Below are 7,080 nucleotides of genomic sequence, written 5' to 3'. Positions count from 1 at the left end.
TTTTCTTAATTTTCTACACTTTTCTTTTCTTAAAACAGTCATATGATAAATGACCAATTTTACTACAAATGTAGCATCTTAGTGATGCATTAACAGAATCTTTCTTTTTGTACACATCTCTTTTTGAAAATTCATTTTTCAAACTCTTAAGAGCTGTGTTACTCTTAAGAGCTATGTTTTCATCAAGAGTTATTTGCAAAGCTTCAGACTTGTTTTCCAGCTTTTGTTTTGAAACCTCAAAGTCTGTTTTTAAGTGTTCTAACTCAATTTACAAAATATTTCTTTGCTCAAAAACAGAAGTAAACTCTTATTTGATTTGATCCAAATCATTTTCAAGTAATGCAGCCTTTTTCTTTAATGATTTGTATTTTGAAAAAAGCTTTTCAAATTCATCGTAAAGGCATTCATACTCATCTTGCAAGTAATCAAAAGAATTATGCAGGGGGATAAAGATACCTATGTTTCATCATCTTGTGCCATCAAACAAATATTGGCTCTTTCCTCAGATTTTTCATCTTCAGCTTCAGAGCTTGAAGTGTCACTATCCGACCAAGCAGCAGCCACTATTGCTTTCTTGGATTTCTTATTTTTCTTGGGAGTTTTATCTTTCGGCAATAGGCATTCAAACTTGAAGTGACTAGGTTTCTTGCACTCGTAGTAAATGAGCTCCTCTTTTTTGTTGGAGTCAATTTTGTTTTTATTTTTCCATGAGGCACCTTGGTCTTTCCCGAAACCTCTTCTAGCTAGCCTTCGATTTTTTCTACTCATTAGCTTTCTGAATTTTCTTGCAACCAGAGCTAATTCTTCATCATCATCACAAGAAAGCTCTTCTAGCTTTTTTTCAAGGATGCTGGCTTTAAGTGCAATACTCTTTTTCTTTTCCTTTGCTTCCTTTCGGTCTTCTTCTTCTTCTTCCTTAAGCTCCAACTCATGAGTAAGAAGAGAACCACAAATCTCATCAAGTGTGATGATGTTCAGATTTTTAGCCTTTCTAATGGTAGTCACTTTAGGCGTCCAATTTTTTGGTAGACTCCTAAGCAATCTTTTTACTAATTCATGTTCATGAATTGGCTTCCCTAGTTGACTCAATTTGTTTGTGATGTTTGTAAATCTATCAAACATGCTGGTGATGTCTTCACCAAGCTCCACTTTGAACATTTCATAATTATGTTTTAAAAGGGCAATTTTGGACTCCTTGACTTGAGAAGTCCCTTCATGGATTATTCTAAGTTTCTCCCACACTTGTTTAGTTGTTGTATAGCTTGAGACTTTGTTAAATTCAGTGGGGGTCAAGGCACAATGCAATGTGTTGATGGCCTTAAAATTTATTTGAACTTTCTTAGTTTCAACCTCAGTCCATTCAGACCTTGGCTTGGGCATCAACTTATTGGTCACTATATTCACGGTTGAGGGCATAAAGGTCCCACATTTCATAGTCTATAGCCTTAATATAAATTGACATTCTTGTGCTCCAATAAGGGTAATTAGAGCCATCAAACAGAGGTGGTCGGTTTGTTGATTGTCCCTCAGCAACAATGGATTTTTGTTGAGCCATTTAGTTCCTCCCAAAAGATGTTAAGCCTTAATAACAGGGAACTAGCTCTGATATCAATTGTTGGTCCCCATAATATGTGCTAGATGAGGGGTGAATAGCACAATTTGGCTCTTAACAATATTGGAAACTAATTTGCAGAACTTAAGAAAATAAAAACATAGTACAAGATGCATAACAATTTAGAGTGGTTCGGTCCAAAACCTACATCCACTACCTTGATTATCCAACCAAGGATTTTCCCAACAAATCCACTAAGATTAGGTGAAATTCACAAGCTTTCACCAAGCTTTACAATGGTTTTTCAAGCCTCAGCCAAAACCTTTTACACTAGTTTTTCACGGGCTAAACTAAAACCCGAAGTGATTTTCCAAGGCTCAACCACAACCTACAACAATCAAGCTATCCCAAGCTTGAATAACCCCTTAGAGTGACTTCCTCACTCTAAGAATACAAGAAGAGTAGTAAAAGAAAGTACCTATGATCACTGGTTGATCTGATTGGTAAAAGATTGAGTGCAAAATACAAATGCAAAAGAGTAGGCATTTAAGTTTCTTAAATCTCATTCAAGGCTTCTTAAAAACTTGTTTCTAATTGTTGGAAGACCCTTTTATACTTGGAGCTGCAACTCTGATGGCAGTTTGGCTATTTTATGCTCGTTGGAAACAGTTGAGGATGAGTTCTAGCCGTTAATCTATCTTGTAGTGCTCTGGTTCAATTTGCAGACAGAGAGCTCTAAGTTGACTAACTTGGTGACTAAGTTGGTTTTGTTTCAGGTTGTAGATTCTGGCAGAGAGCACTTAGTCGACTGACTTGGTCGACTAAGTTGGTTCTGTGTCTCAAACTCTTCAGCCCGCCATTCCTCTAATTTGAAACTTGGTCAACAAATATTCTTCCTTGTTTCACCAATAGGTTTCCTCCTTGTTAGATAGTTACATCTTGTAATTTTTATTCCTCTTTCTCTTTCGATATACTCTTTGAGGAGTTAAATGATTAATTTTATATATTAATTTTCCTGCACACTCAACTAAAGATATTAGACATAAATGAATGAAAATGTTTTATTATCATCAAAAACTAATGGAGCCAACATAAAAGAGTCCATCAAATTAATAAGGTAAATAAGCAATCAATCTTGACTATTTATGGCAATTGTAAATACTAGGGTGGGAAGGTAAAAAATACCTATGCTTAGTGACACTGACGGAGAGTGTTTGAAGATGTGGACAATAACAGTAAAAGATACAGAGTTGAGAGAACTAAAGCCGAGCAATTGATTTAAGTAGCAAACTTCTGAACCATTCTGCTAAAAAAGATTTACATGAGGAAAGAGATTTACAATAAGCTTTAGGAAACCAAGTTTTTCCAGCATCAGTGTTTAGCACTCAAAATCAGGCAACAATGTCAGCAAATTGTATGCTACTGAGGATTTTTTCTGTACTGTACATTATTTTTTAAAATTTGAAATGTACCCCTAAACAAGTACAAAAGCAACAATTTGTAGCAATTTGATAGCCACTAATAATGTTGGTTTTATTTTATAAAATATTAACTAAGGAGACAGTTGTTCTTTCTACGTTTACAATCACAGAAGTTCTAATATGTTGATTTTATAGAAAGATCTAAACCAGAAAAACAAATGTCAGACTTATGATTGAAATTGTGGTATGTATATAACTACATATTTTAAAATTTTTGAGCGTGCATATAAATTACATATGTTCTTTCATCAGGTAATGCATGGTTCATGAACAACAGAATATTGTTTATTAACTTGAATCCTGTACAATATCAGTAAGATTGTTAAATAAGTACAAGCCAATAACATTAAGGCAACTAGTTCGATGCTAGACGTAATAAATATATTTAAGGTTTCATGGCACTAAGAAATTTTTCAAATGAAAACAACTTAATCGAAACAGAATGCAAGGCCTACCACATATTAGGCAGCCTAACTTCCGTTTACAAACCCTTGCGTGCAATCTATTGGATCCAGTATCTGCATCAAGTTTGTGAATTTAACCATGTAAATAAAATACAGATCCAAGCATGATTCAGAATACCAACAAAAATCTGTTCAGACTGTAGGCCTATTTATTTTTTTATCATTCACTGTGATAAAACTGAATTCTTTCTCTTGATTCCCATCAAGGTGTAGCTACAAAACACGAAGTGCAATTTTAAACGATGCATAAACGGAAAAGGTTGAGACTAGCAATAGCAGACACTTGCTACTTAAATATATCCCCCAACTAAATGTAAAATTGATAGTTACAAGTGCAAAAAAGAGAAGAATATATTCCTAGATTAATCATGAGCAATAATTGCAGATAAAGTAATGGTTGACAAGCGATGCCTAATAAATAAACAAAGACTAAGGAAATACGGTCCGCACTTGAATAGTTAATTACATAATGCTACCAAGGGAGACTGATAGGGTACAAGAGCTGCAAGGATACAATTACGACCAAAAAAACACAAAGAATGTTAAGGAATCAATCCACTGCACAACTTATTGAGCAAAATCTCGAAATAATGTCTGATTCCACGGAGAGTGATCGAAAGTTAGAAAGAAAAGCTTGTCTAGTATATCCCTTAAGGTATAATGTTTGGGAATTTGGCATTTATGAAGTTGAACTTTCAGTTTTTGAAAAGCTGACAGAATAGTGGTGTCACGACCCGGTACTCCCCTCGAGCCCGTGACAACTGTCGCGGTGTCCCGGTAGACACTTATTGCCCGAAATGTCAACCCGAAACCCCGCAAGGCTTTACTATCAGTTTCTCTGTTCCCTTGTGAGCAACCATTGTCAAATATCGTGTTCTAAAAGATTTTAAGCTGTTTCTAACTTTAAACAAATAAAATATTAATTTTTTATCTCATAGGGGTAATTTGGTCATTTTTCTCAAAAATTTTGAAACTGGCTAAAACGTAATATACAAGTACAAAACACACAATTCATATTCAAAATGAGTTTAAAAGTCTAAAATCTTCATTTAAAACGAAATTATGGGTATTTGAATATAATAAGAAAATAAAAGAAATATTAAGTAAAATATTCTATTTTCTTATAAAATAATATTTATAGAGTTATACGTGAATAATTTTTATAGCGTAAAAGCTAAATAAATTTATACATACTTAAATACAGTAAGCCAAAATATTTAATTTAATTTACAATAACAAGAGTGCCCCCGAATAAACAAAAGTAAAGAGGACTGTGAACCTACGGTTTGGAAAAAGCAGATCCCACTGTAGTCCTCGATGAGATCAGCTATCTACAGTCTATACTGAACCTGAAATGGGTGGAAATGAGGGTGGTGAGATTATAAAATCCCAATGAGTAAACAGACATCATCATAAACATCTAGAGTTGAGTACATGGAGACAATAAAGTAAATCATCATAAACTGGGTTATACAATTAGAACACATCTCGTTCAAAATACGCAAAAAGGCTTATGAATCTCATAAAAATCTAGGCTTGTGCCATAAATCCATTCTCGGGGACACCTTGGCCGAGGCATCCTACCGAGACCGCCAAGGCTATTAAAATTCACATTTCACATAAATCATGTTTTTGTTTTGAAAACATAGTCGTTCCTTGGCGTTGGCTGAGTTCCCCTCACATGGTGGTTTAGCGTGAAGTGAACCCTAAACTTTACCCCAGGAGATACCCTACGCGCCTCTCCGTTCGAGGTAAGAATATAATGGGGTTTACCGTGCCCCTCTAAAAGGCTGGTCCACAGAAACCCCCTACTGCAGTGATTAATTAATATATAATCTACCATATAATAAAACTCAATAACATGATATGACAATTTTGTAATTCGTAGTCTTTCAAGGTAACCAAACAATTCGCATTTCAATACAATTGCCAACTAGCCAATCATGCTCGATTTATCATAAGCCAGTTAATTTAAACAATCAAATTGCCACAATTAACAGTCTCCGTGTACTCTATTTTTCAAAATCACTATTAATTTCAAAACAATTTATAATTTAATTTCATTGAAACTCATTTATTCATAAAACATGAAAATTTATCTTTTTAAATTCTTTTTTCCATAGAATTCATGAAAGCATCTAAAAACCACCCTAGATAATTAAAATGACAGTAAGTTTACTCACAATGTCTAGAATGCAGACTTTCGAAGCACTCTGTCTACTGGTCATCGGATGCAATTTCCTTGCCTTTATCGGAGGACTCACCACCTTGACACAGTACAAAATCGAGAGTTTCACCAAGTTGATAGTAAATCAAAATTAAACTAATTTAGACTACCAATGCATGATATGGAATGCAAAAATGCACTGGTAACTATCTAAACCCGATATTGGCCTAATTCGTCTTATCACCCGATTAAATTCCTAACGGGTTCGTTTAAACTCCAATTTAATTCTTTTCAGTTTCTATACCTCAATTGCACCCAAATTAACTTAATGTCCCTTAGTGTGGTGCAAATTATCAGTCCCAACAGCAAATTACGAAAATACCCCTAATGGGTAAAAATTCGTATTTTTACTCCAAAAATTCCCATTATTTTTCTAGGCTCATAATTCATTATTCCATAACCAATTCTCCTAGAATAAAATCAAACTCATCCTCACTCACTACATGGTAAATTCAGCCATTAATGGTTGGGGGAGAAAATAAATTCTTTTCTTGTTGTTTTGTTTCTAAATATGCTAAACTAACTAAAAACACTAACATAAATTAAAATCAAATAAATCCAACAACTTTCTCTCTCCTAACCCATTTTTCCAGAATTGAATTCATCATGAAAACATGTAATTTAATCATGGAAAATAAAGAGAAATGCTTGGGAATAAGAAAACTCAAGCTTAATAGAAAAAATCTCACCTTTTTCACTTAATTTCCTTGAAAATTCACACTTTTTCTTTGATTTTCTCTCTCTAGGGTTTTGTTTTTGTTTTCTCTCTCTTCTTGCTGGTTTGGCCGGCAATGGAGTGGAAGATGGGCTGATTTTTTGCCTTTTAAAAAGGAAAATAATAAATTAATAAAGGCATGACACATGGCATCATGTCATTGGCCCGTTTTTAAAATTTTAAAAATTTAAACATTTTATCTCCACCACATATTTAGTCAAGGGTCAAAGATGAAGACAAAGGAAGACCATGTGCTGGAAAAAATATCCTGGTGGTGGAAAATTACAATTTTGCCCCTGAGGTGGCAAAATTACCATTTTACCCCTATTCTCCAAATTATACCGAAATTAAAATTTTTCACTTCTAAACCTCAAATCATACTTCAATAAGTCAAATTATACTCCAATAAGTCAAATGAGGCCAAAAAATTCTTTTCTAAAATTTCCATTTTGTCCCCAAGTGGTAAATGACCATTTTGCCCCTAGTTAGTGAAAATTCCGATTTGACTCCAAATTGATACTCAAACTCCAAATTACCATTTTAAGTCATCCATTAACTGTGAAACTCTTAATCTCACCTTAAAATTCCTATTTGATCTAGTCCGAGGATTAAATTAACTTTGTTGTACCTCTAGGTACAAT

General features: G+C 34.0%; 1 long non-coding RNA gene across 1 annotated transcript; it reads right to left on the bottom strand.

Annotated features, from left to right (window-relative positions):
- Positions 1–4,654: 4,654 nt before the first annotated feature.
- LOC148764705 (uncharacterized) lies at positions 4,655–6,509 on the bottom strand. Its single transcript, XR_016024229.1, has 3 exons — positions 6,414–6,509; positions 5,681–5,764; positions 4,655–4,846 (listed from the first exon to the last, which is right to left on the bottom strand). It is a non-coding gene; the product is annotated as an uncharacterized LOC148764705 (long non-coding RNA).
- Positions 6,510–7,080: the final 571 nt, after the last annotated feature.

The sequence above is a fragment of the Theobroma cacao genome, chromosome 1 (assembly GCF_053813885.1).
Source record: "Theobroma cacao isolate CCN51 chromosome 1, ASM5381388v1, whole genome shotgun sequence".
NCBI classification, from domain to species: Eukaryota; Viridiplantae; Streptophyta; class Magnoliopsida; order Malvales; family Malvaceae; genus Theobroma; species Theobroma cacao.
The sequence above is the reverse complement of the archived record's forward strand: the minus strand, read 5'-3'. Positions and strand labels throughout refer to the sequence as shown.